This window comes from Parasteatoda tepidariorum, chromosome 5 (assembly GCF_043381705.1).
Source record: "Parasteatoda tepidariorum isolate YZ-2023 chromosome 5, CAS_Ptep_4.0, whole genome shotgun sequence".
NCBI lineage: Eukaryota > Metazoa > Arthropoda > Arachnida > Araneae > Theridiidae > Parasteatoda > Parasteatoda tepidariorum.
The window spans coordinates 22,491,438-22,509,510 of NC_092208.1; the positions used below are offsets into that span (position 1 = coordinate 22,491,438).

At 27.2% G+C, this 18,073-nt stretch overlaps 1 long non-coding RNA gene across 1 annotated transcript; it reads left to right on the top strand.

Moving 5' to 3' along the window:
- Window positions 1-689: 689 nt before the first annotated feature.
- On the top strand, window positions 690-9,594 carry LOC122271851 (uncharacterized). The gene is made up of 2 exons (XR_006226642.2): window positions 690-1,075; window positions 7,761-9,594. It is a non-coding gene; the product is annotated as an uncharacterized lncRNA (long non-coding RNA).
- The last annotated feature ends 8,479 nt before the right edge of the window (window positions 9,595-18,073 follow it).

Consider the following 18,073-nt stretch of genomic DNA (forward strand, 5'->3'; position numbering starts at 1 on the left):
GTCTTCAGGGGGTAAAAAATACGTACTTTTACTTGTACTTTCGTTACTTTTTTAGGGAAAAAGTACAAGTATTTGTAAAGGAAATGTTGAATGAAATAGTTACTTTTTTCTAAAACTCGGTAAGCTTTCTAAAAAAAAAATATTAAATTTAAAAAAAAATGTTTATGTTTTTTTAATTTATAAAATTAATGTGCAATATATATGCATTCACAGCTAATTTCGTGTTTAAATATCTTGACCTTTTAAAATTGTCATTCCTGAAAGGGAAAAGACAGCTCTCTTGATCTTTTTTGACTGCTTCATTGTGAGTGGAGTGTTCTCCAGAATTGTGCGTCCAGAACAGTCATTATTCATCATCTGAAAATTGCCTGTGATAAAGGATGACATGACTAGCAAAGATTTTGAATACCGGTGGTTTTCATCTCAAGAAAAAGTTTCAGAATGGTAAGAAGTGCGCTTTGAAATTCTGTAAACCAAGTATAATGAACGTATACGATTTTAAGAAAAATAAATCATCCAACCTTCAAATGTGTGAAGGCTGTAATTATTCTGACATCCGTGAACAGGCTATTTTAACACCTGAATCTTATCTTGATACCTGAATCCTTATCTCTGTGAGAATCTGAATGTGAATGATAGTTACAGTGGCATCCTTCTACAAACACTAAAACGTCTTTCTGTGTTAAATTTTGAAGTTTCAAGTCAAACTGTTTGATGAAATTCTAAGAAATAATCTTCAACAGTACCGTTAAGTTTTGGGGGGTTGGAATGAACAAATGCCCATATGAATACTGTTATCACCGTATGGGGTGGAAATTTTTTTTTGAAGGGGACTTGCTTTTTTTCCTCTTAGAAAATAGTTTTGTTTAAATAACAAACGAACTGTATGTTTGAAGTCTTATTGACACAAAGATACATTGATTTATTTTGGTTTTTGCTACTCCTCCAAAAAGTAACCATAAAGAAGAAACGAAGAAAACGCTGTTTCTCTTTTTATTCGTGGAGACCTGGACTAATGTGCATAGATTGAGATTCCTTATTTATGAAACTACGTTTAAGAAGATTTTTGAAAAAAGTAAGTAATATTTTAATATCTAATTATTTTCTATTTATAAAATAACGTTTTATATTTATTTGAAAAATTTTTCATTTATTTAAATGTGTTAATTAAGAAATTTGCTAACAATGTGTGCGCATTGGATGTTTTTTTTNAAAGTAAGTAATATTTTAATATCTAATTATTTTCTATTTATAAAATTACGTTTTATATTTATTTGAAACATTTTTCATTTATTTAAATGTGTTAATTAAGAAATTTGCTAACAATGTGTGCGCATTGAATGTTTTTTTTTAAAAATATAATTAACTAATTTAATATTACTACGTATTACAAAACATTTTGGCACAAAGTTTACATTTTTTAACGTTAAAGTATATTAAATTATAAAAACAGTGCTTTATTTAATGGAACTGTAGTATGCATTAAAAAAATCTGAAATATTATAATTTTTTTCATTTTGCAACAAAATATATTTTTTTCATTATATTAAACGTAACATATATACTATTACGTAAACGTATTAGTTTTATCATGAAATTTTAAAATAAAACTTTCGTTCATAATTTTTGATTATGAGTGGATTTAGTATTGCACATCGCTATTACAAATCCAAAAATTGCCATTATGAAATATCTTAAAATAAAAAAAAATTATATTTAAAAACAAAATATAATTTGCAGTTTATTGAATTTATAGGGGTTTCCTGTATATGAATGCATTTTTTTAAAATTTATTTTATAACATAAGTTATAATGTTTATCAAATAAGTTATAATGTTTATCAAATTTGTCGCACAAGGTAATTGAATTACATTTGATTTTAAAATTATATTATACGATTATATTACAAAATTATATTATAATATTCTTACGAACTTAAAAATAAATCAATGTCCATAACTTTCAAAATTGAAAATAATTAAATGAATAACAACATTTTTTCAAAAACTTTAAAGAATATAAGAATATTATTCAATAAAATTTTAGGCTATTTCGAATTTTCGATTTCCTAGATGTGTACTTATAAATCGTTACTTTTTTTGTTTAGTACTTGTACTTTTTACTCGTTACTTTTAAAAATAAGAACTTTTTTCCCGTTACTTTTTTTTAAAAACGTTTTCATATATGGTTTCAAGCAACGACATCATGCCAAATGATACTGAATACATGATTTCAAATTCATTTGACTTTATTTTGAGGGGATAAACAATTAAAAATTAAAAACGTGTCTTGCAAATCTAATAAGATAAAGTTACACGAAAGGAAAAATATAACAATAAATAAAACTGAACTGCATTGGCTCGTTCCTTTCAATTCTGTGCTTGAATTTGTAGTTTTGTTCAGTACTAATTTACTGGTTATCTTTTTCACTCCGTGTGATGAAAGGGTATTTAGATATCAGATATTATATCTCTCTCTCTCTCTTTATGTATATATATATATATATTACGAAAAACCGACAATATAAAATAAAAGTTAAGCAACCAAATCGCCAATTAAACTACCAGATTTTGTGCTNTTTTTTTAACTAAACTCTTTCTTTTTAAATGCAACTATCAAATAAGATTTCTGTTAGCTACGAAGTTAACGACCTAAGTCGAGATTTTTTCCTGAACTACCAATTCATGTTGACGTTTAGAGTCTTTTGCCGAGAAAATTTATAGCTTTCGAACATTCTTATCAGACTAAGAAACTTTGTCTTGACTTTAAGTGTTTCTGACCTGTGAAACTGTAGCTAAAAGCTTAACAAACCGCTTGTAAAGCTAGGCTTCCTAATTAATACCAATATTTGACTTTTCTGTTGGTATACATGGTCCGTGCTTAATAGATGTGAGAGAAAAGTTTTCAAACAGCTCTAAGTCACGAGTCAATGTGTACTAAAGCGTTGAAATTTTGAAAGTTTCTAAACTATTAATTTGATTGCTATTAAATCTGGTTTAGAAGAGCTATTTGCAATTATTTTTTATGATTGTTAGATTTATTATTTATTTTAAATTTCGATAAAACGTATCTAACCATTTCTTTAAATTTATCATTTTTATATTTCTATATTTCAATCTGATTTCTTTGTCGAAACATCGTAATCGATCTATTATAATCATAATCGCAATCATCTAAATTATTCTTCAATTAGTAATTTGCGTCTGATATTTTTTATAAAATTAAAATTTAAATGGTCGTAAAATAATAAGTGAATTTAGTATATGAATGATCGCTCAAGACAATAATATGACTAAAAATTTATTATTTTTCTTTTATTCTGCGTGAGCCATTTTTGCAGAAGAATGATAAAAATTATACTGTATATTTTTGTCATCTATTTTTTCCATCGTCATTCCTAAAAATGTTAACTATCTTTGAGATCGGTAGGGCGCTGGGCCCATATCCAAGAGGTCGTAGGTTCGATCCTCGCCGGCCGAAGACTCCCCGTGTAGTAAATGGTGACTGATGCACGTTAAATCTGTCGAGTCTCAAAGTCCTCCATGTTCCCACAACAAATCAATACCTCTGGGGGTACTGATCCAGGAGTTTCCTTGTCTTCTGGATTGGTTCAAAATTACAAGGCTACGGAGTTGAACGTAAGTAGTCGTAAACCCATGAAATTGGGTCGGCTGTTCAACGACGGTTATAAAAATAAAATAAAACTATCTTTGAGAGACTCATTAAAATAGAACATGCTATTTGTTGTATTTATCTAAGTAACGTGTTCTACTTGAATGACTCCATCTTTAAAATGGTGTTTTTAATGATAATAATAAGCATTATCATTCACCATAATTGGTTATTGAGCTAATACTTTTTGTTTATAAATAAGTCATCACAGTTTAGTGGCAGTTCTCAGGTCAACAAAAAATCAAAATTACGTAAAATATAATATCAGTTTTTAAGATTGAATACAATTATTTTTTAACGTTTTATTGAAACATATTCAAATAATCAATAAATGTTCAACACGAAGAAGAAAAAATTCTGGAAAATCGCCCTTTTTGAATGCTGAAGATATTTCAAGTGAATGAAAACAGAACTTCAATACAAGTATGTTACAGAACGTTCAGTGGAAAGGCGAGATTGCACGTTTTGGAAAGTTTCATGAAAAACTAATGGGCATGTTCATTATATTTCTCTTTGACAATATCAGTCGACACTGATGAATATGAAACATGAAAGACTTTTTGTTTGGGTTAAAAAAGCCATCATTAAACCCATATTACGGTATTGTAATCGAAAAATGCATTGGAAAATCTATTTCAAATTCCATTAGTAGTCGCAGAAATTTCATATACTCCGTAGTTAGAAGAATGCAGGTTGGTTTTCATGCATCCTTAAAATTTAAAACTATTTTATATCAAAAAATTTAAAGTAACCAGTCAGTTCAAATTTTTAATGAAAACCGAAATTTTTTAATTCAATTTGAATGATATTTTGCCACAAGACATTACAGAAGTTGAACGTGTATGTTGGATAAATTATAATGGAATTGTATAAAGGCAGAAATGGATTTTGCTATAGAAAAGAAGAATTTTGTACCTATTTTTGGTTTATTTAAAATCATTATTGTATATAAAACAATATTGCTTTTTCTACGTTCCCTTAGATACTGTGTAGTTTAATTCGCTTTTTTATGGCAACTTTGGCTCATTGACCTTAGATATTATATAGAACTATTGTTTATTTAAATAATAAACGAATATTAACCGCATGCTATAATTATTTTAATGCACATTTTACTCCATTTTGATACAATCCTGTCTCAAATATATTCAATATGTCTTCAAAACCTTTTGATATAAGAAATTCATGTTCTCCACTGCAGTAGGGATCAACATTGAAAATCTCAGTTGATTCTCAGAAAATAGATACTGCTTATTCCATAGAAATGATGAACGTACAACAAGAATAATCAATCGCGCACTGATTTTTTCAGTAATTAAGTCTGCAGAAGAATTGCTTTGTGTTTGGCAGAATTTCATGAAATTGCATTCTTCTAAGATGTAGTTGTTAGCTGTTATAGTAGTGCATTATAAATTAAATTTATAATTATAAGAAAAAGTATTTATTTTCAAAAAATTCTAAAAAAAAATAAAGCATTTTAAACAAATTTTTATAAAGAAATATTATAAAAAAGTTACGAATTCTTGTGAAATTTTTGTTGCAAATTTTTGTTACAAATATACACTGAGAAAAAAGCATGATCAAAACTACCAGCATATGGTTAAATTTATCGTATTTCTGGTAATTATTTTTTCTTTTGAATTTTGGTTATTATTTGTTTCTAAATGAGCCATGATATATAATGTTATAACACGTGATAGAATTTAGTAAACTCAAAATTTAGGATTTAATCATAATTTCCCAGAGCATGGCACAAAAGAAATTTTCGTGTTAAATTTATTTTTCAGTTTTATATTTACTAAATGTGTGGTTATAAGAACCATAATCTGGTAAACCGTTATGGTCTGGTAAATCTGGTAAATCTGGTAAACCGTCTGGTAATCTGGTAAACCCATCTGGTAAACCGTTACTATGTAAGCGGGAAAATAACTAACTGAAAAATGGAAATACATTACACTTCAGTTTTACTAACCAAAATTATGTTTTTTTTTTCTTTGTGAGCGATAAAAATGGCTAGCGTAATACTAGTAAATGTAGGTACTTTTTAATTTTGCCATTTATTTTAAAGTTGCAAAAGGAAAAAAAAAAATACGGAGAATGTAATATTTCTAAATTACTTACGTAACCTATTTATTTTCATTTTTCACTTTTTTATTTAAATAATAATTTATTTAGGTTTCATAAAGAACAGTTTTTACCGATACTTTTATTAATGTAACTAATAACTAATGCTACTGTTCCCAAACTTATTCTAACTTCGATAAAAGGAACTGAAAAAATGCATTGCCGAGTTACTATAACTACAAAACGATAAAAAAGGATAACAATTGTCAAACGTTTCCTAGTTTTACGCCTATGTTGCATCAAACAAGTGCAAATCCAAAAATTCGTTAAATCCGTTAAAAACAAATGAAAAGGAAAAATGTCCTTAACTTAACAATGTCACATCTATTGTTTATTTCCCTCACGCTATAAATCCCTTTTCGACTCTTTCATTTTTCACTTGGGTACCATTTTTCACTGTCATTATTCTAACGATTCCCATTTTTCGCTTTCACCGCATTTGTTTGTCGGTATTTTGAGAGTCATTTTATTACTATTCTTCCGCTTCATATTTCATTTTGCTTCTTTCTTTATTATGTTTTGTTTTTATTTCAACTCCGGCCGCGCGTAAATCCATTTTGGTTTTGAAAGAAAAATCCTTCGAAGATTTGTTTGGAAATCGTAGAATCAAACAGAAAGTAATGATTTGCGAAATATTTGCTTGCGTGATAAATTGCATCTTTTCTTGTTCATAAAAATTTTTGAAATATTCTTTGAAAGCATAAATCCTTTTTGTTTAAAAAAAATGCTTGAAATCGTATTACATAAGAGCATTTGATGTTTCCCCAGCTAGTTTTGCAAAATGGCTCATGTATCGCCATGATTTTCAGAACTCCAAAACTAGATTTTTTTATTCTTAACCAGCCAATTATTGAGTAATATGTTTCTCTATTTTGATTTCTAAACAAATTGTAGAAAACTCATCAGAACAGTAATATGATATATGGTTGCAAAGCAGAAAAAAATCGATATAAAGTACCATTATGTTAAAGTACCACTATGTATTTATTTTCAGTTGAATTTTTATGCGTAATTGCCTAACTGCCTAACTATACTTTAGTTTTAAACAATGATATTGATTTATTAACGATGTTAAAAGTGCTGCAATTCAGAGACAATTAAAAATGTTTAAAAGTGTTAAAGTGATTAAAAGTTTTTAATTGAAGCAAACAATCAAAATCCATCGCATAATACTTCATATTAGAAGTGTTGCAGGGAAATAAAAACAATGTTGAATAGTACAAAATGTAATTAGTAGAAAACCTCCTACCATTTTGATCTTCTTTTAAAAAGTACAAAAACTTTTTTAGAAATAGTTTTCACTTTTTGATTTTTTAAGGTACTCAAATCGAACTTTTTTATTTGTTGTCAAATACGATTCAATACTAAATTAAGAAAAAAATTAATTAAATTATTTCCCACGCATGCACGGTATAGAAGAACTACTTTAATAACTCATATCTTGCTCATTTTTTAAAAAAAAAACTAAAGCAATAGTTCTGCAATTAATTTTAAATTACTCATTTTTTAAAATTTTATCTAATATTTTAAAAGGTATTGCAAAAAAACGTAAGACAGACAAATTTATTTTTAATAAAAATGTCCATATCTCCATAAATATATTATCTAGGTTTACGAAATTTTGCGCAATTACCGCATATAACCACCAAAAAAATTGCTTCAAGTTACAAATGAAGTGCTTCATTTGGAAATAACTTTATTTAGCTTATGTAGGTACTGTTCAGTTTATTGGTTGTTTGGATTTACTCGTAATATGATTGAAATAAAAAAAACGTATCCTTGTTATTTACTTAGGGGCTTAATGGTATGGTCTTACATCCATTAAATTCTTTCTTGATGTAACAGCAGAAAACAAAAAAAAAGGATATTTACTAAAGTATTCTTTTTTTTAAAAAAGTATATTTACTAACGTATCCTTTTTTTAAAAAAATATATTTACTATACGTATTATTTTTTCTGCGCAGGTGGCTGAGCGGTTAGTATGCTTGTCTGTGAAGCCAATATCTGCAGGTTTGAATCCCGGTCAGAGCATGGAAGTTTATCTCAGTGTGTTGCCTTCTGTAATGTGTGAATGTGATCCACCCTATGAATGGGTATCATTGGCAGTGTGGCTCCTCCGTGACTTAGGTCACAAAGCTCTCACCAGGTAACGCAAAATGAGCAACACTTCCAGTACTTTCCATGGTGAATATCTGGCGATAAAAAAAGAGTTGTTTATTAAAATTATTTAGCTACAAGGGAAATTTATTTCTAATTCACGTAAGAAGCACTGCTCCTGCTCTTTCCAACAATCATATCCCATAATTGCTTCTCACGTGCTTTTTGTTTTGTTTTTTTTGTTAAAAATTTATATTTTTACAAAACCAAACAACTCATTGCTATTTATAAAGCATATAATTATTTTAACTTCATGTAAAAACCTTTTCTCAATATATTTAAGGAAGCAAAATGTTAATTGAACAATTACCCAGTTTCGAAAAATAACCATCTGGGCATATGTATAAGCAGTATAATGGAAAAACTTCTATATTAACACATTTTCTGATCCTTCTCAAACACTACTTAGAGAATCATTTCAAAAATTTAAAAGTATTTAGTGTTTAGGATACGGAATTTCTCATACTTATCAATGAAATTTAAAGCTTTTGGGGGTATTGAGAGAGACAGACAAAAAAGTTACAAATGGAAAGAGTGTTTTGGAACACCCAAAATCAGTAATACATCTCAAATATCATTTAAATTGCTTCCCAACATAAAATTTTAAATAAAATTAGAATAAATACGTTTTAAGTCTTAGCGTTTTTTAATATCCAAGGAAACCAAGATATGAATGGAAATTAGACTCAGTTTGGCTACACCTTTTTAAGGATGATGCAAATTTGAACGATATTTAGTTTCAATGTACTCTAAAATATCTATCATTGTACTTTGTTAAAATACAATGATAATAAGCTTTATTAAAATAATAAATTTAAAAAATATTAAATTGCGAAAAAATATAAGTCAAAGAGAAATATGTTCAAACGTATATAAAGTCAAATAATTACTATTAAAAAATTTAAATATTGATTCATTTTTAATGATAAGAACAATTTTTTTGCAAGAAAATAAATAATAAAAATAATGAAAACATCGCAATTACCACACTTTTATCAATTACGTATTTCATATATCTTATTTTTCGTTAAAAATTAAATCTTTTAAAACAAAAGAGTAAGACCAAAAACTTTTAGTAAAAACCATTATTCATTCTTCTTTTAAACTATTTTACATGTTTAAGCACAACAAAATGCCGGTATAATTTACCTTTCTTCAATGACGTGCGCTGCAAACTTATTTTATTTACGAAACGTTAAAAAATAGATAAATTTATTTTCGTAAATAAGCCCTGTTCAACGTAATGATCTTATCTAGGAGCGAAAGGGCTGTTATAACATTATCTAAACAACAACAAGAAATGAATATTTCAACAACTCCAGGAAGAATGGAAAGGATAAAACAAGGGGAAAATATTGGACGGTAATAAAAGTGCCAGAGAATAAAAAGAGGCCAGGAAATTGTTTACTCTTTAAAGTCATTTATCACGTTTATGTTTCAGTATGTGTTTAGAATAGTGCTTTTTTTTTTCCTTAAAAATTTCAGCAACAGTGTAATATCTGCATAAAATTGCGTTGATGATATCAAGCTTAGAGAAAATGTAATTAAAAATTAAATGAGTTTTCCTGTGATGTGTTTAGTTTTGTGTTTATGTTATTAGTTTTATTTTCCTTGAAAATAAAGTGTTAGTTATTTTCTCTAGTTTAGTAGTTAGAAAATACTTATTTCTTGTTGATGGTGACTGTAATTTTTTTAATTAATATTGAACAAATAATGTAAGTACCACATGGAATCTTTCTTTTTATTTTTTTTCCATATTTTGTGTAATACTTTCTTGGAAGTTCTCATCAAAGATTAAAACAATTCTTTTAAAAAATTGCATGCATTGTAAATCTATAATTTAAATTTTTATAGTCTTGAATGAAACAAAAGATCAGCACACGCATATATATATATATATATATATAAAGCAAAATTATCATTTATTACTGGAAAAAGAAATACAAATGAATAATGAACAATAGAGGCTTTAGAACCCTCTTGGGCAACCTCTAGCGCAAATGTAGGTCGCGATACAGTCTTCCGTTGTGGCAAAATTGTCCCTTATGATGTCCTGCGACATTTGCTGTAAAGACACAATTACATCGATTGAACGCATAGACTGAACAAATTACTGCAGGGAAGGTTGGTAAGGTGTGCAGTGTGTGACCGAGCATTATTTTGTTGAAAATTACATTTTGGAAGGCCTGCCGTGATTGCCTGCTTTATTTATACAGATTATAAACAATCAATTACTATGTCATATATCTCTACATAGTTGTTTTAAAAGTTATTAGAAAAAAATTATCATACAAAAGGAGTAAAAATAAAATTTAGATTGAGGTTTTTGGAAAGTTTTGAAATGCTATGCTATTGTTTTTAAGACACGAATACTATTGAATTTTTGTATGTCTTGGGAACAAGTTGCGTAAACGGTTAAATAATGATACTATAAGGTGTGGATATCTTATATCTTTAAAAAGTGTAACTTTAAAAAAAATAATAAATTTAAAAAATATAATATGCGTGAAACACAGGCAAATAGATAAGTCCATGTTTAATCAAATGAAATATTGATATTTAATGAAAAATAATTAGTAAGCATATTTAAAGAAATATTATATTATTATAACAACACAAATTTAAGTATTAATTTAGAGAGGATTAATATTAATTACCAGACTAAAAACAGTAAACAACTATCAACAGTTGATATTTTATAGAATAGCAGTTTAAATCTTGAAATAACGAATTTACTTTATCCTTGATTCCTTTGATAATAGAAAAAAAAAAATTCATTTTATTAAGCTCTTTGCGAAATTTTATCGCTGTTTATTTAAACAAGATTTATATTTCGAAAAAAGTCCTCCCAACACAAAGATGCCAAAATGTGAGAGTTTCATTGAGATAATAAATTCACTCTTACAATACCTAAAATATTCTAGGGGTATTTCTAAAAGGAAAATAAAGTCATATTTCTTTAAGTAATTCTTGTTTCCATGGCAACAGTGGAAAGAACCTCATAAAATTTGAATCCCGCAGTTACGACTAGTATTAGGTCGGATATTGATTTTTTTTTTACCAAAAATTTATATTCACTTATGATTTTTAATTACGGCTGAACATAAAATGCCGTATAATCTTTGAAATAAGTTTACAACATTTGTTTAAGGCTGGAAAATATCTATTTCAATAATAAAATAGTAGAGTAAAATAGAAGCAATAGAGCAAATATATACCGGCTAGTGGCTTTTAACTAATCTAGATATAGTATATATTTCGGACATTTACCAAAGCGAATATGTGACTGTTAACATTCACTGGTGGTCACCAAGTCAGCTACCACCAATTTTGGTTATTCACAGTAACACACACACATGTATGTATAAACCATTTTAATGATTGGAAACAATTTTAATACTCCAATTTCGTAATGCTCAAATTATTTTTACCTAAGAGATTAAGTGTCCCCAGAAATTGTAATTTTTTTTTCGAACTGCACATCATTGCTCATATTAATGGCTAAATCATGAATTTACAGTTATTTATTGTATACAAATCATAAATATCTCAAAATAAGCAAGGGAATTAAAAGCGAAATATTAAAGCATTTTTAAATTCTCAAAGTGAAGGAAATTTCATAAAAAATAATTAGTGATTTTCGTAATTGAATATGTTTTATTATTTTCCGAATACAATGCAAATGATGAAAAATACATTTACCATACTTTAAAGATAATAAAAATATTAAAAATAAGAGTTTTAAACTATATTATATTAAATCATATTTTGTTGATTCATGTTCTAATAACAGTACCATTTCTAGAAGACAATATGTTAATACCTTATTATGGAAGAAAAACTATTTCCTTACATTATCTGTCTTAATGTTCTAGTATTTAAATTAACTTATTTATAAATAATTATAAGATAATTATTATTAACATAGTTAAATATGACTAATTTTTATAAATGTATATGATTCGAAGTAAACTTGTAATGCTTGCATGCTGTTAAGAGACAAAACAGCAAAATTATTTCCGTTTTCTTTGCTCACTTAATGTTAACATTAAGTGAGCAAAGAAAACGGAAATAATTTTTAATATATCATAATTTATCATACATCATAATTTTTAAAAATCAACCAATAAAACATTGATAATTTTATTATTTAATTAATTAATAAAATTATCAATGCTTTATTGGTTGATTTTTGCAAAATTTTAAAACTTCATGAATATCTACTTGTTTGGTCTCCTAAACACGGATTTATGAAATATTATTTTAATTTTTTTAAATAAAATCAAGATATTAAAAACATGATTGAAACATCATTTTTTATGGTAAAATTTATTTAATATAGTGATAGATAAGTTTTTATCATAATGTAAAAAACAGCCATGTTTTCATTTACTGAAAAAATTGTACTGTAAAAAATTATACAATGTAAAAAAATTCCGAATCTAATTGTGGTAAAAAGTATTTGTACGGGAACATGTTACAAAACAAAAAATCTGATATATAACAATTTTTACAGTAAAATCGCTGAATCACTCAACCTAAATAAATATCATTGTAAAAATACAGTGTAATATTTTATGGCATAAATGGGTTTTACTGTAAAATAGATTTAATGGATGATGCACCTAAAGTGCGATTAACTTTATACAGTAATTTAATACAGTTTTTTATCGGGTAAATCTTTTAAGCATTTTTTTTATAAATTTAAATCATCTGTTCGTATTTTCATTAATTCTTAGTTTATTACTTTTGCAAAGGTCAAAGAAAAAAAAAGCCTTTTTCATTGTCTGGTTTCCCTTTTAATTGCAAAATTAACTAAGTCTATATTTCTTGTAACTGAAAACATAACAAATTAAAGCACTTAAAATATTTTTAAGATAAAATAGTGAAATAAGTAATCTTTCAAGGTTTTCTTTTATTAGAAAAAATTTAATAAAAATAATTTAAACATAACTTAAGAATATTATTATGACATTAAAATGTGCGGAATGTAGATAAGGAGTAACCTGTTTTAAAATATTCCATTTCAAATATAACGTAATGTTCAAAAATCAATCAGTAGAGCTTCATCTGGTACGTTTAACGTCTGGTATTCTTCAAAACAGCAGTTGAATGTAAGTTACGCCAACAAATGAGATAATTAGTACGCGGGGAAACTGGCATTTCATATAATAACCAAGTTTGTATTAGAGATAATATCTAGCCGAAAACATATGTTGCGATAAAAGCGTGTTACAAAATATTTCAACAATTCCTTACAGAAATTTTCTAGATAAATTAATCTAAAATGAGTATTGTGAAGCTGCTATAATCTAGAAATATTGATTATTTACTTACATAAGACTTAATATCTGCAATAATATAAATCTGTCTTGTGGATAAAATATTATTACCGTATTCCGTATTTTATCCTGCATTGTAATAAACTAACTTTCTCTTATTATTTTGAAGGACATTTAATAGATTGGTTGCTACACTGTACAAAATTCTGTACCAAATTGAGGTGTAAAATACCAGCACTTTCGGTACATCATCCGCAAAATCAATTTTACTGTTATAAATCCATTTTTAGTGTGACATATTTATGCCGCAGTTTTTAGAGGAATTTTTTTTAATTAGAGGGATTCAGGGATTTTACAGGGATCGTTTCATCTAGATTCGGTTCAAAAGTACGTGGCTACGGCGTTGAACATTAGTAGTCGCTAACCCAAACATTGGATCGGCTGTTCAACGACTGTTATAAAATAAAAATAAATAAGAGTTATTGTTACATACATGATCGGGGAAAAAATTATCACAATCCAAGTAAAATTTTCCTCTTTTTTTCTACCCTTTAATTGTTATTTTTTCTGATGGCTTTAGGGCATTACATTTTGAACAGTACATTTTTAAAAATTTTCATTAACTATTATCAGTTTCAGTTGGCATGATGATGTTGCTGGGGGTTAATTCATGATTGTCAAGATTTATCATAATCAAGTACATATCACCGGTACCCGTAACTTTCAGTGGACAGTAACAAATTTATAACTACATCACTAAAAGTTTAATTCCAAAATAGTAGTGAAATAAACACACCAGTCTATTCCTCAAATTAACCTTAAATATTACGGTAAAGAACAATTTTTATCTTTTGGTCTTGAAACTGCTTGCTAATAGTATTGTTTAAAAACCAAGATGACATAACAATACGGTTTTTTTAACGATTTGCTAATAAAGCATAGTTTCATTTTATAATGCGTTATACAAATTTTGAAAAAATATAATCATTATAATAAAAAAGGTAAACTTTTATATATTTACAGGCACTTTTTATACATTTACAATCGATAAATTAGAAGATTTAAAGGAAGAAATGACTAAAAATGCAAATGTTTGCTTAAATTAGAAAAGAGAAAGCAATGCTGATATTTGTTTGATTGTATTTTAAGTAAAAATTGAAATAAGAAAAATAAAATATAAAATCTAATTTCATTTATTCCACCACTTCAGTTGATTCACATTTTCTCCATTGTTTGAGAGGAAATTCCATGAACTTGAAGAAAGAGATATGGAAGAAATAAATAGTAAAAAGTAATTTTCTCTAGAAAAGAAAGAAATGGCCAATCAAAATTGCGTTTCGGCCAATTTAAAGTTCTCCAATTTCATTCTTTCGATTTCTCTTTACTTCATTTTTCTTTTAATACCCGCAGTGGTTGAAATTACATCCAGCTGACGCTGTAGACCTAAGTAAGAATAAAAAAAAGGAACAAAATAAAAACTTAAAATGTGAAATGAAAATCAAGTGAGTCTAAAAGAGATATAACTTAAAATATTCTTCTTCACCCGAAAGAATTTTATAAAGATTAATTCAAGATAAGATAAAGTTTAATTCATTTTTTTCAACAATTACGTAGAAAAGTTTTTATTCGGGAGTAAAAAAAATGTTTTTGAGAAAAGAACTTTATAAACACTTTATAGTAATGCACACTACTATTTTACTTTACATAAACAATATTATTATATACACTTTAAAAATTCTAGCAAGGTTTCACATTTCGGCAATTTTCTTCATATTCTTAAAAACACACAACGTTGAAAACGTAACGAATTTTAATCTAGATGGAAAGGGGTAGAGCTTAACGGTTACCAAATTTATAACTATGTTTTAAAAACATAAATAGGTATTTGATTTACGTCGCACTGGAGCTGCACAATGGGCTATTGGCGACGGTCTGGGAAACCTCCCTGAGGATGATCCGAAGGCATGCCATCACAATTTAAATCCTCTGCTGAGGGGATGGCTCACCTGCTTTGTAAGCCTGACGNTGTATAACTATGTTTTAAAAACATAGATAGGTATTCGATTTACGTCGCACTGGAGCTGCACAATGGGCTATTGGCGACGGTCTGGTGTACCTCCCTGAGGATGATCCGAAGGCATGCCATCACAATTTTAATTCTCTGCTGAGGGGATGGCTCACCTGCTTTGTAAGCCTGACGACGTGTGCTAAGTCGAGTACTTTACGGTAGAACAGTATAACGAGGACCGATACCGCGCACCCTCGGTCCCTACGTTGGTGGATCAAAGTGGTCTCCCACCTACTTACTGACCGCAGCCAGTAAGGCTTGACATGGAACAATTCACTAAAAAGCTATAAATTGTTCTATGATTACATTATCCTTAAAACTATGATATTTTAAGAAAACAAATGATTAATTTAGGAAAAGAAAGATTATAGTGTCATTACTATTTTTTGTTCAAAAATGAAATACAAGTTAAGCGTCCTACGAGAGGTATAAGGCAGAACAAGGTGGTAAAACAAATATTTAAACTCTTAACATAAAATAACATTTATAACTAGTGGAAAAGCGGTGAAAATATATTTTATTTACATTTATGTTATTTTGAGTTACTAAGAAATACAATTAAAGGGGTCAAAACCAGCAAAAACGAGCTTGAAAGACACTACGCGTAAGATATTACTAATGAATAAAAAGCAGTAGTAGTACATTTATTTAAAAACAAGCTTAAATTAAGTGAACATTTTATTTTCCTAGCAACCACTATTTGATTTAAAATAAATCATAGCGGCTTCATTACAAATACATATGTAGACTAAATGGAATTCTTTCCTATTACACTCTACAGGCATTCACTGTAAAGAATTCCAGATCAAATTACAATAAAATGTAGGGGCACTTAGGGTGCAGGTACTTTTTTTACAGTAAAATTTATTTCCATCGAAACATATTACAAAACAAAAAAAATCTGAAACACTGTACTTTTTGCAGCAGTTATTACCGTTAGATCTCAGAATTACTCCAATTAAATCAATGTCACTGTAAAAATTACGGTATAATATTTTACGGTAAAAATTTAATTTGCTCCAAAATGGATATTAATACATGCGTATAAATGGTATGCATACAACAGGAACTGTCCTTGATTTTAAGCCACTTAGGTTTAAAATAGCTGCCTCCATTTTTTAGGGTCAATATATAAAAAATTCTTAGTTTGTAATTATTTCCACAATAATTTATACATTCTCAAATAAAGGAATCAGTTCATTATTATATATTTATTTCTAAAAATGTTTTGTTTCATTAACATGTACAAAGTTATGCATACACCAGGGACTGTCCTTAGTTCTTAACTATTTAGTTGTCACCATTTTTAGTGTAAGCAAACAGTTAAAATTTTTTATTGTGCAATTATTTCCATGATAGTAAGTTTTGTATTGTAAATTAATGGAAATATTTTATTATTGCATATTTACTTTTTAAAAATCTTTTGTTTCATTAATATGTATTAAGGTATGCATTAACTGAAACAAATTACATTTATAAAAATAACATAGTATATTTGTATAGAACTAACATTGAGAACTGAAAAAAAAAAAAACAGTGGAAACGCAAATAAAAATACAAGCTTTAAACAAAAAAGAAATTAATTGATTTTTATCAAAATAGCTGAAATTTAAAAGTATTACTTACTTGTAGAAATACCTTTTGCATTATTTAAAAATTAAAAAAAAGTCATCACAATATTAATATATTATTTTAATTTGTTTTGAGAAATTCCATTCCATTACAGTTTTAAAAGATATATAGTTCTTATGTAAAAAAAAATTATAAATCAGATAAACCTTCAAGAGATTTTAATGAATTCATAATCATTGATTCAAAAATAAAATTAAAAGAAATCTCCAAAAAATAAATGCATAGAAATTTCATCTTAATAAAAAAAAAAGTGACTCTTAAGCTTGAATTAAATTATAACCGGAAGTTATATATAAGTAATTCCTAAATATAAGTTTTCCGATCTTTATGGGAAGTAAAAATATTTTTGAAAGAAATTCACTTAATTTTAATAAATTTTTGAAAAAGATTTAGAAAATATCTATTATTTTTGGTTGTGAAAAATTGAGCACAATGTATTAGAGCAGTAGGGTTAAAAATTTTTATGAAGTTTTTTTTCAATATCTAAAAAATTTAAATGATAAAACAGGTGTAGCATTTTCAACAATACAAGCATGATTTAAAATAATTTTTTTTAAAATAATAACAAGCAGGATTTAAAATAAAAATTTATAAAAAAAGTCATCAATGAAATTCTGAATTCCTTCACACTTATTCACTCGTATTTTTATTTCAAAATTACGGTGTAAAAAACGGCAACAGTTTGTTCATCTAATAGTAAAGTTTAGGGGTAAAAAACATTTTTACCTTTACGGCTTCGAAACCCTTTACGACTAGTACGGTTAAGAAATCATGAATGCAAGAAATCATGAATGGTTTTTTAATCATTTACAACTAACAAAGTTTCAAAACTGTGAAAAAATTTAACTGGCCATAAATTAATTTTTCGGAAAATAATTTTTGACTTTTATTTTAAGCAATGGAGCTAAGAAAGTTTGCATCTAACTCAACCTATTTAACTTCATGCTGGAATTTTTTTTTAAATTTAATATAAACGTGTAAATATTTTAATGCCAGAATAGTTGAAATTTAATTTCTCCTCTACAAATCATGCTGACAATATTCCATAAAAATACATCTACAATAGTTTTCAGAAGCTGTTGTCTATTTTATATAGATTAAATTAAAGTAATGGTGGTAGACGAAAAAAAATACAACA